The following is a 26,751-nucleotide window of genomic DNA, read 5'->3' on the forward strand; positions in this document are numbered from 1 at the left end:
GACAGTGGGTTTGACTTTTTAATGTTTTCCCCTCAAGCCACTACACACCCCACGTATAAACCTAGATAGGGTTTTCACAATGAGAAGACAGTTCTAATGACCTTGACAAGGAAAGCAAACAAGGTGAACACTCTTGAGTACTTTACACTCCGACAGGTAGGAGCCAGGTACTTTCGGGGGCATCATGTCACTGAATGCTCGTGGTCCAGTGAGGCAGACAGCAGGCCCAGCCAGACGACAAAACTGAGATGCAAAGAGGCATGCTGAGCAGCGTCACCCATGCTCCCATAGGTAGGGAGCACTGGAATATAAACTCCAATTTAACGACAGCCTGTCCATAAACAGGACCTGAACATTGAGAAGAGAGGAAAAAACAACCCGGGCCTGGGAGCCAGAACTGAGCTTTGCGCTTTCCCCTTCCTTGAATGAGACCAGGGTAGATTCTAGGAGACACGTAAGTCCTCTTAGCACTTCCAGAGTTGAGTGCACTCTGTGGACTTAAAAAAAAAAACCCAATTCCTTTGAGAATACCTTTCTGGATGGTGTCTGGCTGCCACCACCAACTACTCTGAAAGAGATGGTGACACCACTGAGGGCAGGGCCTCTAGTCACGCGTCGGGTCTGGAAATGAACTCACTCTCATGGCTTAATTTTTCAGCCAAGTAATCGGCAGGTCTATGAAAGGAACAATAACACTCGTGAGGTATGCACACCTTTGAACCATCAATTGTCGGAGACAACAGGGAAGCCCTGAACAGAGGAGGAGAATCGGAAACAAGGAACCCAGGGAGAGGGTGGGAGAATGGGGGCATGTTGCGGGGATTGCCATCGGTGTGATGAAAGAAAATGTGTGGACTTTTGAACGGAAAACTGATTTACTCTGTAAAGCTTCACTCAATCCACAATAAAAAAAGGTGAAAAAAAGAAGCTACCACTATGACCAAACAATCATTTCTTGAACTAAGAATACCACTGGATTGTGAGAATACAAAGAGAGCAATATGGAAAGTCTTGTCTTTGGACTTCCTTCTTTCAAGGAAAGAAGCACGGCAATTCTTACTTGTAGATCAAGGCCAGAGAAGACGGTATCTACCTAAGTTAAAACAAGGAGTACCGAGCACTTACTCAATGCAAGAACACGTTGTTCTATTAAATTGGCACTCCAGGATGCACACCTTCCCGACACGATTGCTGAAGAAAAATGTGTGCATAAGCAAATGTGGTGAAGAAAGCTGATGGTGCCCAGCTATCAAAAGATATTGCGTCTGGGGTCTTAAAGGCTCGAAGATAAACAAGAGGCCATCTAGCTGAGAAGCATCAAAGCCCACATGGAAGAAGCAAACCAGCCTGTCTGACCACAAGGTGCTAAAGGGACCAGTTATCAGATATCAAAGAACTAAAAATCATATCAATGGGTGCCCACCTCCCTGATACGATCAATGAAGACAAACGTGTGCATAAGCAAATGTGTTGAAGAAAGCTTATGGTACCCACCAATCAAAAGATGTAGCATCTGGGGTCTTAAAGGCTCGAAGATAAACAAGTGGCCATCTAGCTGAGAAGCAGCAAAGTCCACATGGAAGAAACACACCAGCCGGCATGACCACAAGCTGTCGAAGGGATCAGGTATCAAGCATCAAGGAACAAAAAGACATATTGAAAATGTGGGTGAGTGCAGAGTGGAGACTCAATGCCCAATGGTAGTCAACTGGACACAAGGTTGTAGAAAGGAGATGAACCAAGCAGCGGGCAGGGTAGTAACGATGAAACATATACTTTCCTCTAGTTCTTAAATAATTCCTCCCCCCTCCCCACTGTCACGATCCCAATTCTACCTTGCAAATCTGGCTAGACTAGAGGATGTACATAGGCACAGACAGTAACTGAAAACACAGGAATCCAGGATGGATGACTCCTCCAGGACCAGAGGTGAGAGGGGTGATGCCTGAAGGGTGGAGAGAATGTGGGGTAGAAAGGGGGAACTGATTACAAGAATCTATGTATAGCCTCCTCCCTGGGGGAGGGGCAGCAGAGAAGAGGGCAGGGGGAGACATCAGACAGTGTAATATATGACAAAATAATAATTTATGAATGATGAAGGGTTCATGAGGTAGGGGGAGTGGGGAGGGAGGGGGTAAGTGAGCAGCCGATATTAAGGGCTCAAGTAGAAGGCACATGTTTTGAGAATGATGATGGCAACAAATGTACATATGTTCTTGACACAATGAATGTACGTATGGATTGTGATAAGAATTGTACAAGCCCCCAATAAGATGATTTAAAAAAACCCAGCACCAAAATAAAATAAAATAAAAACAAAAAAACCCGAGGAGTACAACATCCTGAAGGCAGCTTGTGCACCCCTGTTACTTAGCTTAGGATAGTCTTTATCTGTGGTGGAAGAAGTAGCCAATGGGAAGAACAGCCTATATGCTCCTTAGAAGCAAGGATGAGACTTTGCCTCACACACTTTGACGGGTCATCAGGAGAGACCGGCTCCTGGAGAAAGACGTCATGCTTGGTAAAGCAGAGGGGAAGCGCAAAAGAGGAAGACCCTCGGCCGGATGTACTGACACAGTGGTGCAAAAATGGGCTCAGACATGAGAGCCGTGGGGAGGACAGCACCGAACCAGGCAGCGTTTCATTCTACAGTACACAGGATTACTCCGAGTCAGAGCTGACTCCACAGCATCAAGCAAGAGCATTCTTCATCGATGAGGGGCATTTTAAAAATACTTATTTGGTGTTCATTCCCAAGATTTTTTAAAGTGCTGAATAAAAATGTGGAAGTACCTAATATGTATATATCGTAATTAATATTAAAAATCATTTTATTGGGGCTCATACAACTCTTATCACAATCCATACATTGATCCATTGTGTCAAGCACATTTGTACATCATCATTCTCAAAACATTTGCTTTCTACTTGAGCCCTTGGTATCAGCTCCTCATTTTCCCCTCCCTTCCCAACCCCTCCCTCATGAACCCTTGATAATTTATAAATTATTATTATTTTTTCAGATCTTATACTGACCAATGTCTCCCTTCACTCACTTTTCTTTGCCCACCCTCCAGGGAGGGGTTAAATGTAGATTTTTGTGATCAGTTTCCCCTCTCTCCCTCTCCCTTTCCCTCCTGGTATCGCTCTCATTATTGGTCCTGAGGGGTTTATCTGTCCTGGATTCCCTGTGTTTCCAGCTCTTATCTGTACCCGTCTATATACCCTGGTCAAGCCGGATTTGTAAGGTAGAATTGGGATCATGATAGTCTGGGGGGCAGGGGGAGAGAAGCATTCAAGAACAAGAAGAAAGTTGTATGTTTCATCGATGCTATACTGCACTCTGACTGGCTTGTCTCCTCCCCCTAACTCTTCTGTAAGGGGATGTCCAGTTGCCTACTGGAAATAGAGGAAAGAACTAGGAGGCAAAGGGCATTTATAGAGGTCTAAATACAGGCATGTACATATGTAAATGTACTTATAGATGAGGATGTGGAAATAAATCTATATACATATATGTGTAGGTTTAGTATTAAGGTAGCAGATGGACATCGGGCCTCACTCAAGTTCTCTCTCAATGCAAGAACACTTTGTTTTATTAAACTGGCTCACCTTCCCGACACAATCACTGAAGACAAAGGTGTATAAGAAAATGTGATGAAGAAAGCTGATGGTGCACAGCTATCAAAAGATACAGCATCTGGGGTCTTAATGGCTTGAAGATAAACAAACGGCCATCTAGCTGAGAAGCAACAAAGTCCACATGGAAGAAGCACACCCGCCTGTGCGATCACGAGCTATTGATAGGATCAGGGATCAGGCATAAAAGAACAAGAAATCATATCATTTTGAATGATGGGGAGTGTGGAGGGGAGACCCAAAACCCATCTGTAGGTAAGCCATACTTTTAAAGAACACTTTTTAAAAGGTGTGTATTCTGTGTCTGGCTGCTCGCTGAAGGTCAGGGGCTCAGACTCAGCAGCCACACTGCAGGGGGAAAGACCTGCGGTCAAGCTCCCATGAATATTTCAGCACAGCAACCCCGTGAGGCAGCATCCACTAGATAGTAATGAGCTCTCCTCTTGGTACAACGACCAGGCAGTCCTTATACACAGACAAGTATGTTGGGTGGTTCCAATTCATCTCCTGGGCAACAAGCCCCTGGAAACGAAAGACGGGATGAGACCTCCACCACTCTGAGGTCTGATGCTTGCTCACGTGGGGTGTCCTGTGAACTTGGTGGATGTATGTTTTGATATAAAAATATACGTGGAAAACACATCTGATCACGAACCTGCATGCAGACTCAATCGAGAGCTCTGCAAACTCAAGCACATGAAACAGTGTTTGACGTCATCAGACAAATGAAAACTTTGATGACACATCCGAGGACACCTATTCAACACAGAACCAAGCCAGTTGGCCTGTCGCAGGGTGAGCCCATAGGTGTCAGGGGAGAACTGTGACCCATGGGGTGCGGGGGGGGGGGAGGAAGGGGAACAGTGGCTGTGACCTTTTAAAAGTGGAATGCTAGGTGTTTCTTTGCAGCTGCCCATGGGTGGGCTTCAATCACCACTGTTTCAGCTAGCAGTTAAACACAGGGACTCCATACACTGCTGAGAATGGCTAAAACTAGCCACCCTGCTAATCCTAAGTGTTGGCGAGGATGGAGAGGAACGGAAACTCTCACCCACCGCAGGGGGAAATGTCAAATGGGACATCACTCCAGAAAAATAGCTGCGCAGCCAGTGAAAAAGTTCAATATACACCTAACACATCAAGATGAAGTCATTCCACCCACCGATACTCACCCAAGTGAAAAAAAAACACCACCAAAAAAGCACCTAGCTCCACAAACACTGGTCCGCTCCTGTTCAGCACAGCTTCATGGGTAACAGGCAAGAACTGGAAACAACCCACAGGCCCCTCACCAGGAGAAAGATGCACAAGCTGAGAGACACAATGGCGACAAAGGAATGCTACTCAGCTACAAAGAGGGATGAGCTATTGATACTAATGAACTATTGTTCCCGGAATCTCCATAGGATTGTGCTGAGTAAAAGCAGCCAGGACCGCCCCCCCTCCCAAAATGTACCAAACGTAGAAGTTGAATTGTATTTATATGAATGCAAATGAATGCACAGTGGCAGGAAGCCGTTGTTGGGGCAGAAAGGAGGAATTGCAGTGGTGGCAGGAGATGTTTATACTGTCACCATGGTGACGGTTTCATGGGTGTATATGCCCAGGTTCGAATATCCACATTTTATTCTTTAACTATGTGCAGCTTATTAGATGTCAAGCTTTAAAAAAGTTATTTGGAAAACAACGGGAAGATAGTAGGAAAGAGGTACAAATGAGGTGGCGTGGGTAGCGAAAGCGTAGCTGTGACATGATAAACTCACAGCCTTCGAGTCCATACTGACTCATGGAGACCCTGTAGGCAGGGCAGAACTGCCCCTGCAGGTTTGCGAGGCTGAAACTCTTTATTGGAATTGAAAACCTCATCCTTCTCCTGCTGAGCGGCTGGTGGTTTCAAACTCCCGACCTTGAGGATCTCAGTCCCATGTGTAACCACTACGCTACCACAGCACCTCCGAAAGACAACACAAAACCCATATCTAGACGTTCACTGTGAAGGCAAAGGAAAGGAAGGGAACTTCAAGATTTTAAGATCGGTTGATTGTGTGTGTGTGTGTGTGTGTGTGTGTGTGTGTGTGTGTGTGTGTGACCATTAACAGCAACAGGGACAACCTAGAGAGGCTTAGGTAACAAAGACAGTTGGGGACATGCTTTTTTTCTCTGCAGAACAACTGATGACAATGGCAGTGTAAAACCTTGGACCGGGCTCCAGAAGCAACCAACAGCCATCCACGTTGGAGCCACCAAGGTTACGGTTTTCCCTCTTGGTCCTTCCTCCATGGGCTGTCCCTCTGTGTCAGAGTCTTGCGTTCTCCAAGGATGGAAACCCCAGTCTAGAACAGTTCCACCCACCTACATGTGACCTTCAGAGAACTTCTCGGGGCCACAAGCAGAAGCAGCATCTCTCAGTTCACTGACGCACTGTTCCCACGAGGCACTCAGCTCAGTGGGGTTTTCACAGCCTTATAAAAAAGTTGTATGTGTTGGCCCTAAGTGCGCCACGTGATGCTGGAGAGTTCCGAGGGAAAAGGCAGTATGCACTGCAGGGGCTAAGACGGGCGAGCCGGATCAGACCTATGAAGTCATTTCGCTGTTTGCAGTCCCACTCCCTGTGACCTAAGTCCCTGCCAGAATAGAATTGTTCCTGAGAACAGTGATGCGGTGCTTCACGCCAGGGCCAACGGAAACATCTGTAAGTCTGGCGGGGTTTCAGGTGAGCCTGCTGCTGAGAGGGCTCAGAGCCTGTGCTGGCAGGAGACGCCAACGTACAGAGTGAACTGTTTCTCTTCTCCCTTATTTTATTTTAAATGTCAAAGCTTTTCACACTACAGTGACACCCTAAAATGATTCTCTGACTTCCGTGGCTTCACTTGAAACAATATTTTTTCATGCTCCATAGAGTGCCCACCAGCTGATTCAAAACCAGGATGCAATGCTGCATGCTCCTTCACCATGCCAGGAAAAGGAAAAGAAGGGGGTGAGGGAGAGCCGGGGGGGTGGTGCAGGCAAAGATCCCCCTCTCTGCAGTGTTTTGCATTCATTCATGCAACAGGTATTTATCACAGTGTCAGGGCACTGCCTCCTGAGCTCTATGAGGTTCTAAGAAGCAGTCGTCCAATGACCAAAGAGAGCCCAGTTGTAAGCAGTTTAAAGTTCCAGACCACCAATAGGTGTCTGGATGATCCAGGTATGGATGATCCAGAAAGCAGTGCACACAGCGAGAGGTTAAGAAGTGCCATGGGGATTTCAGCAGAGTGGGTTTGGGAGATATTGCCATCTCCTAGAGCGTCCAGACTTCTCATTTGTACTTGACCTAGAGAGGCCAGGAGAAAAGCCACCAGAATGGGTGAGAAGAAACAATACCTTACGGTTGATGGAATGGCTCCAGGCATGAGAGCAAGCAGAGCAGGTGCCGGGGAACAATTCAATACCGTTTAGAGTCAACAGTTATTAGGCACCCATTAGTTACCATATATGCACCCAGGACAGAGGCTGCTCCCGTAGAAGGGAGTCTGGTCTACCTCTTTGATGTCATTGCAATGTTAAAGATTTCAACATCTCAGAAACCCCACCGAGCGACTCTACCCTGTCTTACAGGCTTGCTGAAGGGGAATCATGTCTGTGGCAGTGAGTTTCATCTTGGAGTGTAGGACCAGGCACAGCTCTTTTTTTCCCAGTTGGGTGAGGGTTGGGGTGTGTGTGGATAGGAGATACAAGGGTGAGGGGCTTGATTAGGAGCTGGTAGTTACTAGAGATATTCATGCTCATGTAGATCTAATTGACTGCTTCATGCAGATACCGCACGTGAGCTCCCCACAACCCAACCCTGACCCTCACCACCACGTGGTCCATTCGGACTCACAGCAGCCTAATAGGACGGAGTGGAACTGCTCCCTAGGGTTTCCCAGGCTGTCAATCTTTAAAGGCGCAATTGGTGGGTTTGAATCATCAACTGTGTGGTTGGTAGCCCAATATTTACTTAGCCCACAGAACCCTCAAGAGAAATCAAGCGAATTCCCTACAGCTCACGAACCAAGGAGGGGACTGAAGAGGGATTAGAAAGCAGACACTTCAATCCCAAGGGTTTGTTTCCCACCACTGCACCAGGACATCTTTGAGTTCTACCACCATCCAAGGCACTGCTTCCTTGGGGCCAGGATTTTAGTTGTTAGGCAGTGGGTACCAAACAGCTGAATGTGCTATGACGATTAACCAGACAAAACAGATCCTGACCCGAGCTTCATGCTAGTCAAGACTTTTCCATCTCCTGTGGCCTCGAATGACGGAAAGACCGTGTTGCCACCGTGCATCACAGAACTGATTCTGATTCTAATTCCTAATGGTGGTCTGTGTGTGTAGGTGTGGGTGTGGGTGGAGGGGTGTTAAAAGGCACCAAGTTCCTATGAAAATACACATATAATTTAGACATGAGGCTTGAACAGCACCCAATTTGAATGACATAAGTCCACTTATACGTGAATTTATTTCCCTGTTGTTATTGCAGTAAGTCCATCTGCTGAAAACGCCACGTGACACGAATCATTCCCTGAAGGGCAGAGCAGAACTGCCCAACAGGGTTTCCTAGGCTGTGTTTACATGTTGGCCTGCTAATCAAAAGGTCAGTCGTTCGAAATCACTCCCACTCCGTGGGAGAAAGATGAAGCTTTCCACTCCCATAAAGAGTGACAGTCTCAGAAACTCACAGGGGCAGTTTCACCCTGTCCTACGGAACGTTATGAGTCAGAATTGACTCAATGGCAGAGAGTTTGATTTTTTTTTTTTTTAAAAAAAGATTGCCACATCCTTTCTCCTATGGAGTCACTGGTGTGCATTAACCGCAAATTTGTGGATTGGCAGCTGAGCACCGAAACACTGTGCCACCAGGGCTGTATGGAAGAACCAAGCGTAAGACACAAGCAGCTCAGAGAAGGAGCCAACAACGCAGCCCTGCGAGTCTGGAGAGTCGGCAGAGATCACGGGCGTGTCGAGGGGAAGGGGACAGAGTGAAGGCTCTTTATCAGTTTGCTTGCCCAGCGCTTGGGGGAGGTGTAACTTTTCCAAACACCCACTGAGTGTTTGAATATCTGCAGTTATAACGTTGCTCATGTCTTACCTGGCGGAACACAATGTAAAGGGCTGACTCTGACCTTCTTGACCCCATTTGGGCAGTGAGAACCCTAGCCCTCGTTCTGAACCGGGGGTGGGAGAGCGTTCAGAAGACAAGAACGTGACGGGATCTCTAACAGCACGTACGCTCACGCACACACTCACACACACCTGCTCTCCATATATACACCCCCCCCCCCCATGAATTGGGATCTCACTTTGATTTTCTTTTCCCTGAAATGAGTTTGAATCTTTTTTCCCTTGGAAAATGGGTCCATTGATTTATATTTTGTTTATCTCTCTTTCTCATGCACAGACTCCCACTCACTCACGTACATTCCTTACACAGACGTTCACACGCACACACACTGAAACACACCTCCTCTCATCTGCTCTCACACATTCATCCTCCATTCTCTCTCATGTACAAGCTCAGACTCTTTCACACACACATATGTATTCTCTCATGTCTGTATTGTCTTGTGCGTACTTCTCTCACGCATTCTTTTACAGACATGCACACTCTTCGCCCACACTCCCTTACACGCATACGCTCCCATATCCGTTCTTTCACCCACACCCATACACCCTCCCCCATGCATACACACTCAAACATACAAATGCAGACTCTCATCCTCCCCCCACTTTCTCTTTCACATTCTCCATCTCGGCCCGCCGTTCTCTCTCACGCACCCATGTACATCCTATGTGCTCCCCACACCTAGCTGCGGTTGGCCTGTAAGCACCCTCCGGACCTGGCCCCCAGCTCCGGTCTTTTTCAAGGCCACACTGCTTGACACCCAGACTCTCAAAACATGTCCCATGCATATAACTCTGAGAAAATGTGTTGATGTTGGCTCAGAGGCAGGTAGAATTTCATTCACTCCATCTGCACATGGGTATGAATGCCAACTCCATGCCAAGCCCTGAGCTGGGCAAAGAGGTTTCAGAGACACAGAAAACACGGTCTTCTAATGAGCCCTTGAAGGTAGGCACAAGAACGATATGTATGAACATAAATGTTATAAATTCTAAAGGCTTTTTCAGAGTGTGCCTGGCGCTTTGATTTTTATAGAACAGTATTATGGTGCCTATTTTTATTTGAATGGATGCCAGGAAAGAAAATGAGGGGCTAGGTTGTCTTTTGAACTCCATATACGAGATTCAGGCTCCACTTGAAGGTCATGTGGGACACACATGGTGTAGGTCAAAGAAGCGGAAGCATGATGTGCTTGATGTTCGCAGTGGATCAGCAGTTTTCCCTGGGATTATAAATCTTGCTCAACCGTCTCCTAATCTTGGTCACAGGATACGTTCCTATAAAATGGGGGAGCGTTTGCTTGGGGGTATAGGGGGAAGCAGCCAGAGGGTGAGGGAGGATGGGATATGGTTTAACGGTTTCCTGACTTTGAAGTGTTCTAAAAATATGGCATTTTCATTGCAACCATGTGATGGAATATGTGTCAACACAGCATTTTGCGTTGCCAGGGCAACCTAACCAATCGCTTTACATACCCTCACGCAGCTCTCAAGCGGAGGCCGGGAATGAGAAAGCCCTTTTCTTATCCTCCGACCAGTCTAGCCACCCCCAACCTATCTGGCCAACTTTCAATTGGTCTAGATCAGGGGTCCTCAAACTTTTTAAACAGGGGGCCAGTTCACTATACCTCGGATCATTGGAGGGTCGGACTATCATTAAAAAAGAAACTATGAACAAATTCCTATGCACACTAGGTGAGTTGGCTGCTAAGCAGGACAGGCAGTGGCGGCAAAAACACCCAGCGGGCCGGATCAATGTCCTCGGCGGGCCGCATGTGGCCCACGGGCCGTAGTTTGAGGACCCCTGGTCTAGCTTAAACAAGCAAGCTCCGCCATCCTTCTTTGCCTCTTAAAACTGTCACACAGTTGTTGCCTTGAAGTTTGTCTATGAGTTACACGCATGACATATCCCACTTAAAAACTGTATGCTTAAATACAGACTGGGGGAAGGGGGGCAGCGAGGCGGGGATCAGGTAGAGAGGAACGCCTGAAAGACCTATATTTTAAAAAAATGCATCTTTATCCATTCCCTTTATTTAAGTCTTTTCTTCAAAGCACACAGCCTTGGCTCCCGGAAGCCTTTCCTCTGTGGGGAGGTGGGCTCAAAGGAAGGATCCCCACCACCTGGCACCGCTCGGGTTCAAGGCAACCCCTTTAGGACTTGCAAAACAGCTAAGGCCTGTCCCCATCTGGCAGCTGTATGGTGGCCTGTGTAAAATGAACCGGTGGTCGCAATCCAGTTCCCATTAGACAGATGTCCACTTCACAAAGAGAGCATCCCGCTCAGCAGCCTGGCACAGTGGAGGGAGGGCCTGGACATGGAAATTGCATTTCCTCCTTTTTTTTTTGTTGCCTCACCAGGTTGCTTGCTCAATCGTCCTGAACCCCGAGAGTGGGATTTCAAGTTTACTGGTCTACCCAGCCCCTTTACAAGACACTTTTCAGATGCTGTCTCACTCCTCCGGCTGAGAAGCAATGCTTTACAAAACCGGCTGTCAGCCATACGGTGGCCATCTCCGAGGCCCACAACCAGGACACACGAGTTCCCTCAGTGATTGGTCAGGATGGCCACTGGGCCCCGTCCTCCCTCAGCAGCTTTGACCGTGGGGTCAGGGCAGCGTGAAGCAGGGCCCTCATTCCTTCTCCTGTCCTGGGTTAACCCTGGGTTGACTCACACACAAGATGAACCCAGGGCTGGCCCCATCCCCACCCTAAAGAGAAAAGCCCTTTATTGCACAATGGAGTGAGCTGCCTGGCCAATGAAGGAAGACCAGGAGAGGTAAAAGGAAACCGAAGCTCCATGTGCTGGTTTGGCCACGGAGACACGATATTCAGTCTGCGAGAGAGAGAGTGAATGGGTCGGTGATCGCCTTCCTAACGAGGGGGGAATGAAAACCGTGTTTCTACTGCAGGAGGGGAGATGTACAAAGTAAGCACCGCTTCTTCATTCTTTTTCTTTGCTTTTTTCCCTAGCTCACGCCAGCATTTTAGTTTACATCCTCTTTTCATCATCTACTTAAAACAAAAAAAACCCTCAAACACAACTTAAAAAAAAAATCAGCATCAGTTGATTGACTTGAATGCGAATCTTCAAGAAGCAAAGCAGGAACGTTTACTTCTTTTATTAGGTGGCATTAGCTGTATAATATGCTAAGAAAATCTATTCATAACTGATATCAATTACCATAATATTTCTCTCTACCAAGCAAAATGTTAAGTGCCCACCCCAAAGGAATTGTCTTAGAGGTGAATGTCAATGTGTATGAAAGTTAATATTCCTATATTTATTTCCTCTTCAAAGCTTGCTCTTTTACAATGATCTTCAAGACAAAAACCAAATCTACTGCCATTGAGTTGATTCTGACTCATCGTGACCCTACAGTAGGGCAGGGTAGAACTGCCCCTGTGCGTTTGTAAGACTTGACTCTATATGAGAGTAGAAAGCCTCACCTTTCTCAATGGAACAGCTGGTGGTTTGGAACTTTTGACCTTATGATTAGCAGCCCAACAGGGCACCAGGGGCGATTCTGGGTAGGGGTGTAGGGGTGGCTTCGAACTAGCTGCTCTGAGAGAGCATCTTCTTGAGGAGGGTTAGCACAGGATGCCAAGAGAGTCCAGGCATGACAGACAGTCCATGTCGCCACACTGTGGCCATGGACTACTGCTCTGATTCCAACCGTCATGGTATTTAGAGGAGATGTGTAAAAGATAAAGAACAAGACAGGATAAATGTTGAAAAATAATTTAACAGCCACGTCTTGCCGATGTAGTGTAATTCCAATATTAGCCTACAACAGTAATGCAAAAAGGCATGAATGCCAAAACCAAAATAAAAAACCTAGAATCTCCCAAACAGGAAGTACAGTCTGCTCTTAGACACATTATGATTTATCTGCCAAACAACCCAAGGTCTATAGTTATTATCGATGGCTCACGGACATTTGGACTGAAGCAAGACAACCATATTACTTTGAAGACGTCTGCTATCCTCAGAGAAGCCTTGCTATGGGTTAGAATACAGCTGCTACACACAAGGTCGTGGTTCGAATCTATCAGCTGTTCCATGGAAACAAGATGGGCTATCAGCTCCTGAAAAGATTTATGGTCTCAGAAACCCTATACAAGGTTGCTATGAGTTGGACTCAACTCAATGGCCGGAGGTTTAGGGTTTGGGGACTACCCTTGCAAGGGTAGGGGTACTCAATATTTACTTAAGTTTGGTTTTATCTTTGAGTCTGAGGTTCAGATGCTTGTTTTCCCAATGTTAACACTCCTTCCCAAGAGATCGCTGGTTTATACTGCCCACGTCTCTTTCACCTATTCTACCGCATCTACCTCCTACACTGTGGAACATGAAATTAGGTATAATATTGTCTAACAACCTACTGACAAGGAAGCTTGAGAAGGTTTTCCTGTACAAAATTAACAAACAAAACAAGCCCTTCATAGTAGGTGTTGCTTACAAGAATCAAGATGCTGTTTCTTCATCTTTGTTATCTTCCACTATATATACTATTCCCTTGTCTTCAGTTCTTGCTATTTGGCAGGCTCTGTATCAGGTAGTTTACACCCACTATTTCAAGACGAATGTCACTCCTTAGAATGCCGTCTACCACGTGCATGGTAGGACATCCATTTGATAAAATGGAATTGAAAGAAATAAAAATCTGAGGTTATGATACAATTTAATACACTTGTCCATGTGTGTATGTGTGTGCAAGTGTAGGCATAGATACATACACATCTTCCATGAAGGCTAAGGCTATTAATCAATTAATCCCTCTTCAGTGTCCACTGGATGTAAATGGCGTGCAGGTAGTAAAAGGACATTGGAGCAGGGTGATGAGCTCTTTGTCCCGACCACCAATAACCAATGTTACACTGGAAAATGGTGGGTAGGGCCATCTCGATGCATTACCAATGCCAGAGTAGCTGCCAACTTCCTGTTCTTAGATTCCTCTGCAGAAGCCCCAGCAAGGTTAGTCCAAGGGAGCTTTACTCTGCTCTTGTCCCAAATTCCTTACTGGAGAAGAAAAAAGTAGTAAAACTAAAATTAAAGACAAGAGGGAAGAGGAGGCATGGATGGGCAAACTAGGAAAAATGTCAGACACCCACAATCCCATGACCTTGGGTCCCCCTACCACTCTCGCTTTGTCTTGATTACATAAAGAGGGCAGCATTCTCCACTCAAGGGGGTCTCTGGAGTACGTCTTCCAGAAGAGAAAACACGGACACCATTACAAGCACACACACAGTGGCCATTGTTGACCCAAAACTTTCAATAAATCTTAAGGCTGCCCACTTTCACAGCACGCAATTCTTTCTCTTCTTTGGGGGGGGGGGCAAAGGTTGGATGGGCTGTCCACCATTGACTTTTCAGCACTAAGTACCATGCCTTGCCACAGAAGGTGCCAATAAATGCGTGTGCCCATGTAAGCTGGTGGTTTGGGAAACACTCTGCCTTAGCCTCTCGGCTGCATCTTTCTTCTTCCCTATTCTTGACTTCATTCAACATTAAATGGGTCCCAGGGCTTGCAGGGCCATCCTGAGCTCCAAATCACTGTTACACAAGAGCTATGCATTAAGCCTCAGGGGAGCGCTGGCCAGACGCCCCTCCTGGGAAACAGCGGGGTTAGCTGCCCTTACCATCCCCTGAGCTTTCATAATGCTTTCTAAGTTCATCCCCTTCTCTGTGCAAAAGTTTGACTCAAAGTCTATACTTGGCTTGCTGCTTCCACATTTTAAGGACAAGCAGCAGATTCCCAGGGCTTAGCATTAATTGAAAGAAGTTATCTATAGCCTCGCTCTGCACTGCAGCATCTTCAAAAGTTCAATCGCATCCCCTTCTTTGATTTTTGAGACCACAGACCCTCCTTTTTATGTCTTGCTGTACAGCCTCAGCCCCTTTCCTTCTTGCCACGCTGCGCGCGCAGGCCTTTTGTATGTTAGCTCTCAGACCTTTCCATCTGGGCTCCCCTGTGCAGACCTTTCTGCCTCACGCTGCTCTTCTTCGACTTCCCTTCATCTCCTTGATATGTCTTCAATGGAGTGTCCTAATCCTGGCCCCATGGCCTAGATAGGAGTCAGAAGGCTCTTTAGGAAAAGCTGTGTCGCTTAACTTCTGGTGTTCACCAGCTTCACCAATCAAGTTTCACTCCATTTAAAGGGGCACTTTTGACCACTGACTTGCTGGAGGTCTTGTTTCCCACACTCTGTACCCTCCCTGCGGTTGTCAGATTTCTCAACCTGCCTGCGATGCCGTTTCAGTTACCTTGTAGTTGCTTGAGGAACACTGTATTGTTTTCACCCTAAACTTAAAAGGAGGATGTCACGAAATAGCAACAGCAGTGTACACAGCCTCTTGCCTGCTACACGGATCCGTGTACACTGACTGAAAGGGCTGAAGACAATTATGAAGCGAAGAGTCACGAGGCATTCGGCTGGAGAAATTGTCCTACATGGACTCAAGGCACATTATGGCCCAAATCATTCCATAATGATCAGGTTCTGGATCAATGGAGGAGTGTGGTGAGTAGATAGTCCCTTTCCATCCTTTAATTCTTCTCTCCTTCCAGTTTATGATCCCCTAATAATGGAACCAGAGAGATCATATCCCTTTATTCTTCAAACTGATCATTGTCCAAAGCATATTTTATGAGTTTCTCCCGTGTAAATTAATTCCGGAATGTGGAAAATGGATTAGGGACCTATCTCTCAGTCATTTACATAGAGAGTGAAAAAATATTGATCCTAATGTCAATTCCTGTGGTGTTTCAATTGCCATCCCCATTCTCCCTGACCCATTAGTTTTTACCATTATCACCTGCCCCTGTTCAGCTAACTAGCTTCCTTTCCACTCACAGCACAGCCTGCTTCTTTGCCTGCTACAGAGAGGTGTTGGTCTATGTGACTTGACGAAAAGGGGGTACTAAGAAACCGGGTACATCGAAACCCATCATTTCACAGATGCTTCGCTTTTTTCTGGGTCCCTTTCTCTGTAATACGCATTCATCCATCAACATTGTAAATTAGCCTCAGTTTCTTGATGGCCTTGATTCTTTAATATAACGAACTGGTCTATCTCACTACAGAGTTCTCTCTTGCGATACCACATGTACCATTGGGACACCCAGTGTCTAACTCATTCTCCACTGAGTTTCCCAACAGGGGCCAGAACGTTCTCAATTCTCTTGCCAAATGGTCTCCAAAGTCAGCCCATCCGCGCGCATCATTTCTGTCCCCAGAGCACACAGACACACAGACCTACCCCCATCTGGTGCTTTTCAGCCTAGTCCTTACTCCCCAACCCCCACCGTTTGTACATGACCTTCTCATTCTTCCTTATTATTTGGTTATGCTTGGGGTAAAAGTTTACACAGCAACTTAGGTCGCCCCTGACTCGTGTCCAAGCACAGTGCCAGTGACCCTGAGTCCCTTGCTCGCTTCTGAGGGTTTGGAAGCTCATAATGGTTCTTCTGTACAGTTCATGGAGGTGCCCTGCCAGGCCTCGGGTAGCTACAGGAGCTGGATCTCAAGTTGGGTCCAGCCAATAGTAAAAAAAGAAAACAAATCCTGTGAATGAATGGTCTCAAGATGGACGAAGTGAGAAAGAGCAAAGAGCCTGGGGCTTGTCTAGGTATGTCTGAGGATGAAAACCCAGTCTCTTGACAATCTCCTAACCAAACAACAACCCAAACTCACTGCCATCCCGTCGATGCTGACTCAGCGCGACCCCACAGGGCAGGGTGAGTTTCCCAGGATGGCCACTCTTTGCTGGAGTAGAAATGCCCTGCCTCTGTCCCTTGAAGCAGCTGGTGGCTTCAAACTGCTGCCCTTGCAGGCAACAGCCCAAAGTGTACCTCTATGCCACCAGGGTTCCTAATCTACTAACAGAAGAGAAGAAAATCCATGAAAATCATTTGTCCTATGATTGGAATTTTCATTAAGGATAATAAAGTTCTCTACAAAGTATGTAGTAATTGTTATTTACTGTACCACGTTCGGTCGGAACACTTCTTAAACAGGAGCCTGATTAAGTCTGCATTTGGAATAAAAACAAAGGGTCTCAGCCTGACTGCCTGGCTAGCCGGGGTCTTGGGGAGTGAGTACAGGACGGGAGGTGGGCCAGAGCAACTGGCTTTTACTTTGCACACAGAGCACCCCTCTTTCAGGCCAGGAAGTTTCTAGACTTCTCGTTTTCTAATAACTGGTTTCATCATGACCCACAAGTATGGCAAACCCCAAAGCGGGACATTTCAGGGGTTCTCTAATGTGGGGAAATCTTGTTGAACGCAAGCGAAAAGGCAGACTGTCCATGTAAAGGAGAAATGCATTCCGTGGGAGCTTGTTACTAAATAACAGGTTCACCTTGTGTTTTTGAGCCTATTTTCTTTGTTCTGCTATTTTAATTCCAGAAATGTAAATCTAACAGGGTCAAGAACACTGGAAACAAGCTAAATGCTAAATGCCCAGAGACGGGAGAAGAAAACAAAATGGCTTGAAGCAAGCTTGGGTAATGTATGTATCCTTCCTTGACTCTGGCTCTCCCTGTGTCTCATTCCTCCCAGCAGTTCTTCGTTTTTTCTCCAAACACCGATGTATAAATTACCAAGGGCATATGAGGGAGGGGGGAATGGGGAGGGAGGAGGGGAAAAAAAAGAGGACCTGATGCAAGGGGCTTAAGTGGAGAGCAAATGCCTTGAGAATGATTGGGGCAGGGAATGTATGGATGTGCTTTATACAATTGATGTATGTATATGTATGGATTGTGGTAAGAGTTGTATGAGTCCCTAATAAAATGTAAAAGAAGAAAAGAGAAAAAAATGATTAGGGCAAAGACTGTACAGATGTGCTTTATACAATTGATGTATGTATATATATGAACTGTGAAAAGAATTGTATGAGCCCCAATAAATTGTTAAAATTAAAAAAAAATGTACCAAGGGTTGATATTATTAGCCAGGGTAGAAGCTGCCATTTTGATACACACACCAAAAGTTCAATGCTGAATTAAACAGGCTCAGCCAAGTCACCGATCAGCAGCACATAGTCTCTCTGACTGAAATTGACAGGGAGGAGCTCCGGTGGCATAATGTTCATTCATGAGGCTGATAACCACATGGTCAGCAGTTCAAAACCACCTGCTGCTCTAGGGAAGAAAGAAGAGGATTTCTGCTTCTGTAAACAGTCACCGCCTCAGAAATCCACAGGGACATTCCCATCCTGTCCTATAAGGGGACCACGGGTCGGAATCAACTTGATGGCAGCGACTGCAGTTTGGGTTTGGTAGTTTAAAAGTGACTATCTGATATTTCATCTTCCGCATCCATAGCCGCCCAGCCATTGGGTGGAATACCTGTGTTAAGCCAAACTGATTAAGCAACTCGGTTTAAAAGAAAAAAAAAAAGAATGTGTAAGCCTTTGAATATACTTTATGTTAGAACCAGTACGTCCACCTCTTCTCTAGGATGCGGTAAGATGCCTCTGTCTACTGGACTGTAGAAATTCTGAGGTCTCTGGGGTCCCCTGCATTTTACGTTTCCCTGCAGGAGCTTCAGCCAGCCAGCCAACAAGAGGATGTCACAAAAGGTCACAGGTAATACAACGGACATTGCTAATACAGATGAACTCAGGATGGAGTATCCTTCCTGTGGGCCATGGACGCAGCATTACCCAAACTCACTCTGTCCCAGAGCCTCTAGGATGGCGGCCCTCATTTTCAAGCAATTGAGGACGGTAATCTGTATCCCCCTCTCTTATCGGTAATAACATGCAAAATTGGTTCATCTTTCTGAGTGGTTGAATTCTTTCTCAATGACCGATTTCTGCATGACGTCACTTATGTAGACTCACTCCAAAGTCCAGTTCCAGTGTTCAAGTGCTGCTTTGAACAGGGTTTGGGTTGTTTAGAGACCAGGAAAGCCATGCAACCCAAAGATCAACTCCCTCCTCTACTGCCCCGACCACCTCATTCCGTCTCAGAAAACAAGTACAAGAACACTCTTTAAAAACCTGTAACTCTGGATAGGGCAAGATATGACAAAATAGCAATCTATAAATTATCAAGGGCTCACGAGGGAGGGGGACTTGGGGAGGGAGGAGAAAAAAAAGAGGACCTGATGCAAAGGGCTTAAGTGGAGAGCAAATGCTTTGAAAATGATGAGGGCAAAGAATGTACAGATGTGCTTTATACAATTGATGTATGTATATGTAAGAAAAAAAGAAAGAAAGAAAAGGCTAAATGTTAGTTTAAAGGGCTTCCCCATGATGCTGAGGTCTATGGAAATATAATTGTTGTAAACTTAAAAAAAACAACAACCTGTAACATTTTAAATAGGAAAATAGAAATATATTTATAAAACGCTCCAGTTTTTTAGGCCATCCTAGCAACTGTTGTATTTATTTGCTCATGGATGATGGAAGACAACTCTGTAAGGCAGGTATTCATTTGGCTGTATGGACAAAGGAATTGAGGCTCAGTCTCTTAAGCTAGCATGAAATCACAAGGACTAGTTCTCGTCTTCTGACCGCACGGCCAACGCTCATTCTCCCCACAGCACGGAAGAGTCTTCGAAGCTGCCCCTCTGCCAACTTCTGAAAGAAGTAAAACTTTGATAGCTCGAAACCCTTTTCTCCTTTCCTCCTCCCCGTCTATTCCCTGGGTCCCCTAGCTGTCACCTCGTTCTCAAAAATCATTCCCATTTCACTTAACTGGAAAGAGATTAGGAAAAAAATTAGATTTTATTAATGAATTCCTCAAGGCCAATGTAAAGCCTTTCAGAAGAGACTTTGCATACGGGGACTTCACAGGGAGTGGGAAAAGGCAACTCCCTGGAATACTACATACAACCTGGAGTGACCCCAGGTTGGCTACCCCTAGGGCGAGTCCCCAGCGTCACCCTAAGTACTGTCTAAGTGCCAAGATGATGAAATAGCAACATCATGACGGCCACCACATGAGCTGCTCTTTTGTAACTTGAGGTAATAACTCTTCCCAGGCGAGATATGACTGGACTTTCTGCTCTTCCAGAACATTCTGGGCCCCCAGCAACAGTGATGCCATCAAGTTCCAGCACATTTAGGGGGAAAAAGAGGAAGCTTTGTTTTCCACGCCATGGTACTTAGTGAGAGTGACCACAAGCCCATTTCCCTGTCAACTTCGCTTTGAGTTAAGGAGGTCCCCAAAGAGAGCCAGCGTGGGACCAAGGAGGGGGCATGTGCTTGCGGTTGAGGTCTGTTTCTATCTCTCCCAAATTCAAGTGCCTGTAATCCGGTTACTCCGCACAGGCTCTGTAGGCTCGCGTTTCCAAACTGAGAAGAGTAAAATGTACATGCAGTTCCTTGAAAATGATGCCATTTCAGAGCACTAAGGTCCTCCAGAATTTCTCGCTCGCTACCATTGAATCGATGCCGATTCATTTAGACAGAACTGAACATGGACCATGGTCGAGGGCTCAGAATTGATCTACACTGCATCGGCTCCGAGTTTGGCTTTCCTGACGACTCTCCAGACCCGCTCCTCTTCTATGGAACCTCATCCCTGATCTTCAGCCCCTCACTTCTTCCTTCTTCCCCCACACCAGGGACCTTCATTGGGTTTCCTGAGTTCAGACATCCGACCGGCAACCTGCCGCCAGTCCTCTACACAGGTGCCCTTGGGAGCTCCGGCCCTGGTTTCTCCCAGATTCGCCTTCTCTGCTCAATCCCACTGAACAGCCTCCAAGGCACAGCCATCAGCACCAACTCTATGGCTATACATTCCAACTGCGGCCAGGCCTTCCTCGCTCCTCCAAGTCCGGGTTATTTAATGAAAATATCAAATATTTTCATCCTTCTGTCTCTCTCCCTCTTAAAATTCCTAAGTGCAGAATAATTATACCTGTTCAGGTGGGTCAGAAAAATGTAAATCTAATTCCCTGTAGACTGTCCCAGGGGGGCTGTGACCTGGTGCAACGATCCTTTCTCAGCAACCTGGGACTCTACTGGAAACTGGGCGGGTGGGAATCTGGGTGGCTGCCTGCTTTCTTCCTTGGTACTTTCTAAGTCTTGATTTCCTCTGGACTTCCCTGCGGGCTCAAATGAAGGGTGTCTCCATCCTTCAACCTGTGCTCCTCAGCACCTGGCTCTCCTGTATCTTCCTTACGTGTTCTCTGTTTCCTTTGGATCTAAGTAGCGATACCTACAAAATCACTTTTTGTACGCCCGAATTACATGTGTCAATAGAACTTGGAGGCTCAACACGCTACGCTAATTTATCTTTGAATTTTCGGCTGTGCCCGTCAGAGCCGTTGCTATTGCCCATTACAATGCTGCTTCCAATCATGTGGTATCCTCTGCAGGCTCTACAAGCTTGTACCACTGTTTTCATTGCTGCTGGGGTTTCTGTAGTCACTGCTTTGGGCCAGGTGTCTTAGCCACAAGATTGTGGTCATTAAGTATCGGTGAACCTATTTCAGTAACTTGTTTTGAGAACGAGGTAGTCGTAATTGGTGGAAAAGAAAGAGAAAGGTCACACAAAAAAATTCCACTCAGTTACTGACCATGCTGTAACACCATGGCGTAATCCCATGTGGAACGACTTTGCAAAAACACTTTTATTGTTAGTATTCACTTAATCTACAAAATGTTGCATTTAAGCAATCTCCCAGTAAATCCCTCACATGGTAGTCTGACTCTAATGGATAATACACATTATGAAAGATGGCATGTGGCGTGGTACTCCAGGACAGGAGGTAGGTGACACCTTGTTACTGTACTGGACACATCAATGCTAAGGAAGTCACTGCTAGACACGTTACCACCTGTTGAGCCAGGCACTCCCTCTCTGCACTTCAAGTTATTTCGGAAATGGTCTCAAGTTCTGCCAACCAACAAGTCCAATGGCATTGCCTAGTCAGCCTCATCCACCTCTTCTGTGGTACCTTTGTACTCAACTCAATCAAAACGGAACTCGAAATCTCTCCCTTCCCCATTCCCATACCACTGCTGATGGTTTACCCTCATCCATGCCAACAAGCCCTTCTGGTTCCCACTGTCCCAATTTGCTTATCAAAGTCCCTTCCTTTCATCACTGTTGCTCAGCTCCTTCTTTCCTGTGGAAGGAAGATTGTGTCCTTATTCAGGCCTCCACAGGTTCACTCAACACAAGGGCACACATTGAACCTGCCTTGCAGCCTCCTTGAACTTTACTCAACACCGTTCATAGGTCCTCAACGTCTAACGAGTAAGACTCAAAACGCCTTAACCTGGCAGGGCCTGAAAATTAAGGCCCTTCAAGAACTGGCCCAAGCCATAGACTCTTCTTCTTCCACTTCATTTCCTGAATCTCACAGTTCCTGTGAACTCTGGGAGAATTCACAGTTCTGGAAACTTGCCTTCACTTCCCCATGCCTCCATGTCTGAATCAAGCCAGTTCAGCCACTTGAGAAGCCACCATCAATGCCACGGGCATGTGTACAGAGATGGTCACGATGCCATCTTTCCGCAATTCCACAGCTGTCGTTAGCCACTCCTCCTTGGAATCTCCAAAGTGAAACCCTGCCAGTGTCTTCCAGGCGTCCTCACACTTCTGTCATGCTCTTTTCTATTCTACTTCCTTGCCTCGCTGTCCCTTTAGGCTGAACGTTGTTAGAGACAATGCTAATAATAATACCAGCCACCACAGGAGGGTTTTTTGAGTTCCTACATGTTCCAGTTTGGGGCAAAGCACACAACTTGTATCCTATCTCAGGGGCCCTGTGAGAATCAGCTCCACCTTCAGATCTTCTGACAGAGTCACCCCCACAGCTAAGACAGGAAGTGGCAGGGCTGCAGATACCGGATTTAGGCTTGCCTGCTTCCAAAGGCCGTGCTCTTCAGTACTAGGTAGGATTTCTCACCCCCTTTCGATTCAACAGTTGACCACTGACTGAAACATATTCTCCGGAAGTCTTAGTAGGTGGGAGCATATACTTAGTATGTGGGAAAGTATACTTAGTTTGGTGGGAGAGTTTGCTGAGCCCATTTGGTCCATGCCTATATATTTTTTGGGGGTGGGGGAAAGGAAAGATTTATCTTCAAACACTTATAGACTGATTTAAAAACAGGACAACGTTTTGGGCCTCTGGACTAAATGGAATATAAAATAGAAAGTGAGAGAAAAATCTCCTTCAACCAGACTAGGTAATAGCTTGATTGTACACGGCTTTTCCCTTGGAATCTCCGTGTCAATGAGGCCGTGCATCCAGGCTGCTCCAAAAGGCTTCCTTTGACCATCCAAACCACCCTGAGATAGTGCCTCCAAAGATTCTCCTTTCCAGGGCTCTGACATCCGTGCTGGGAGAACTTGGTAACGGTATTCTGTCCACAGAGTCAGGGCCAACATACGTAGGGGGTCCTCGCTCACGTGGGAGCAGGCAAATAAAGTCCGGCATGGGCAGGTATCAGTGGAGAGAAAAGCCGTGCTTGCTGCTTCCTATATATGTAAGCGGCTAAGGGCTGTAATCCTCCCAGAGGAATGTCATTAGACAGCTCAAATCCCATCACAACAAACACCATTACAAGGAGATGCCTGCATAACAAAAACCCTTTCAAGCTTTGGCTGACAGCCCACGCACTTCAAGCCATATTTGATGGGAGACTTGGAGTTCACAGTAATGGGACTTGACCTATATTTCCACAGGTAAGATTTGAATGGTTTCATCTGGAACTCCTATCCCATGATGCCATGCGTTGAAATGATGTACAGTCAAAACCCATGAGGATAAAACTAAACACGAAGACATAGGGGGTGGGGATTTCTGCTGCTAGAGGGGAAACTTCATACACGAAGACATAGGGGGTGGGGATTTCTGCTGCTAGAGGGGAAACTTCATTGCCTTAGATCAAGGAGAAGTCTTCTACCCAACCCTGGAAGCAGAGCAGACCTCAGCCTGTTTGGGGCCTCACCTCACTCGGGGGCCATGTGACGATAAAGAGACTGTGTTCCAATGTCCACGCTGCCACTTACTAGCTTTGTGACCCAGGCTCCGATTCCTAACTTTTCCTGAGCCTCGTTTACCATCTCTGTACAATTTGAGAAATGCCCCTACCTTCGGTATTTCAGTAAGACCCGAAGGCGACAACAGGAAAGTCTCTAACACGGGCCTGGTTCAGAATGTGTGCTCAAAAAAGTTACTTCCCTCACCGGGCCTATCCTTCCTCTCTCAGACCCTGGGCTTATGCAAATTGCTTTCTCGAAATTACTCCTAAGACCCAACTGACTGAAGTTCACAAAATGTCCAATCGTAAAAATGGTAGAGCGAAGCCATGCTACAAATCGTTACTTGACACGGAAAGGGGAGGTTTGTAAAAAATTAATTAGTGGGGCTTTTTTTGTTTGTGTGTTTGTTTGTTTTGTTGCCCTAAGCTAAGATCTATTTAAAGACTAAAATACAAACAACCAAGTGTCATAACAATGACTGACCTCTAATTATCATTTCCGAAGCCCTGGTGGTGGTACATCCAATGACTGAGCCCTTGCCTATGAATAAGTCACTTTTTGAACCCCAAAAGTGTCCCAAAAGTGAACCCCAAATGGAGAAAAGCTTGGAAGCCAGCTTGCATAACCATTATCGCCCATAACTATCCTATGGGGCAGTTCTATAGGGGTTGGTATGAGTTAGAATTACCTTGATGACACGCAACAATCAAGGCAGAGGTCCTTCTGAAAAATGGTGATAAACCAAGATTAGAGGCACATTTTTTTTCCAGCCAAGAACAGAATACAGCTCCTAGTCTAAAGCCTGAGTTTTCCTGCCTGTGGCCTGGTTTCCTGTGGGCACCATTCTAGATGGTAAGATGGAGCTTAGTAAGTGACCCTTGAGCAGTATATTATACTCTCTGAGAAGACAGTCTAATAAGAAAGTGAAGCGTGGCAACAAACTCTAGTCTTCTTGGTTTGGAAAACACACGAACAACTATTTTCAGGATATGCATAATAAAAGATCTCAGCACTGCCTTAATTTTACTGTGCTCAACCCACTGATTCTGAGAGTTCTCGTTTATCAAGTATGGAATCATCAAGTTCAGGGGGACAAAGTTCCACGTGTCTTCTTTTAAAAACACAGTCTTGGTGTCATTGGATATGTTTTGAGATCAGAATTGCGAGAGTCTTATGACCACAGTCTGAGACAATGCGCCATCAAGTTGATTTTGATTCAAAGCAATCCCACATGACAGATTAGAATCGACCTATACGGTGGTACTTCCCCCCTGGAATCTTTATAGAAGCAGAGCATCAGGTCCCTTTTTCCACAGGACTCCAGGATGGATTCAAACCGCCAAACTTTCAGTGAGCCACCAAGCACTCGACCTTTTGCACCCCAGGGTCCCTGGGGTATTGGCTAGAGCCCCAAACCAGCTTCTGTGGAATCAAGTCAGCCTCACGGCCACCCTCACAACCCGAGGAGCCCGGCTCCACACGTGGTCACGGCTGCACCTCTCTGTGGAAGCAGATGGCATCGTTCTTGGGCGGAGCAGCTACTGTGTTTAAACTGTGGACCTTAGTTCAGCAGCCCGATGCTTAGCCCACTGCACCACCAGACCTCCTTTGAGAGTCGCAGCTAAGGAGTTTTCAAATTCCCTAAATGGCTCTAGACAATCGGCTCCGACCTCTGCAAATGTAAGGAAGCAGAGCGAGTTCACCGTCTCCGTGAGTCACGGACTAGCACGGCTTAACGGTTCTTCACCTTTCAGGAAGGCAGAGGCCCGCGGAAAGGATGGGCAAATGATCCTGTGCCCAATTCAAGTGCAGATACACATGGCAAACAGTAACCTTTCACGAGTGCTGCGGGAGGGAACGCAAGTAGAAGTAAACGACAAGCCAGCCAGAACTATTAGCGCTCTGAGAAAAAGAAACTGTGAGACCCACAGAAAGAGGAAGGAGCCCCAGCAGGAAGACTGATAACTCAAGGGCAGAGGGAGAACAAAAAACTGCAACAGCCTAAACATTCACCCGGGGAAAGAGACCAACGGATAGTTGCAGATTTCGTGTGGCATTGTCTGCGTGACGCTTGGCAAGGATGAGTCCAACACACAGAAGTACTGACCCCAAAGAATGGCTTCTGGCCTCTATTTTGATGACTGCCCCCGCTCTCTTCTCAAAATGGTGGCAATAACCATCACCAAGTTGTACATGTCAATCTCACCTGCACTAAGAGCAAACCATTCGCAGTTCTGAAGACTGGCTAACTCTTTCAAGCCCCCAGGACACTTCCAAGCCAAGGAGTCAGGGGGGCACAGTGGATAGGAGATGGACTCGTCATGGGAAGGTCAGCAGCTGGGGCCCACCAGCGTCCCTCTGAAGAACGATTTGGTATTGCTAGAGATCAGAGCCTTGGAAATTCCTCCAGGGTTTCTCAGAGTATTTTGCGATGGCTTTTCCAGGACGAATCCCCGCCCCAAAGACACATCTCAGTTAAGGGCCCCCATCTAGACCCCTTCGAGGCTTCATGCCTCTGCTGAAAAGCACGTGCCTGGCTCCCTCAAACCAGTGGCCTCGCATGGTTTACTAGACATTGCATGGAGACGCCTCCCGGGTTAGGCAAAAGTGAAATGCAATTGTAAGGACACTGCCAATAACAGGAAGGTAGGGGCCCAGGAGCTGGCCCGCCCAGGGAATCAGAGGCTGAGCGACGCCGCTCCTGCGAGAGGAGGCTGGCCAGCCCGACAAGCACCGGCACTGTCTAGCAAGTGACCTCGGGGTGGTGGAGGCGGGTGGGGGGGAGCAATCACGCGCCTGGACAGCGGCGCAGCGGGCACCGCCTCGCCAGGAGTTCCTCGCCCCACGCCGCGGGCCAGCTCCGGCTCCTCCTCCTCCTCCTCCCTGGCTCCCTCCTTCCCCGCCAGCTGGCCGCTCCCACCCAGCTGTCCGAGGCTGGCAGGGGCGCAGAAGGAGGCGCCCGCCAGGACAAGGGCTAGCCTGTGCTGTACCGCGTCCTCCTCCAGCAG

The 26,751-nt window shown here is 46.8% G+C and overlaps 1 protein-coding gene across 5 annotated transcripts in view; it reads right to left on the reverse strand.

Moving 5' to 3' along the window:
• The window catches only part of CELF2 (CUGBP Elav-like family member 2), a 635,027-nt gene that overhangs the window by 168,847 nt on the left and 439,429 nt on the right, over positions 1–26,751 (reverse strand). The gene's annotated exons all lie outside the window — the stretch shown is intronic.

Source organism: Tenrec ecaudatus, chromosome 6 (assembly GCF_050624435.1).
Source record: "Tenrec ecaudatus isolate mTenEca1 chromosome 6, mTenEca1.hap1, whole genome shotgun sequence".
NCBI lineage: Eukaryota > Metazoa > Chordata > Mammalia > Afrosoricida > Tenrecidae > Tenrec > Tenrec ecaudatus.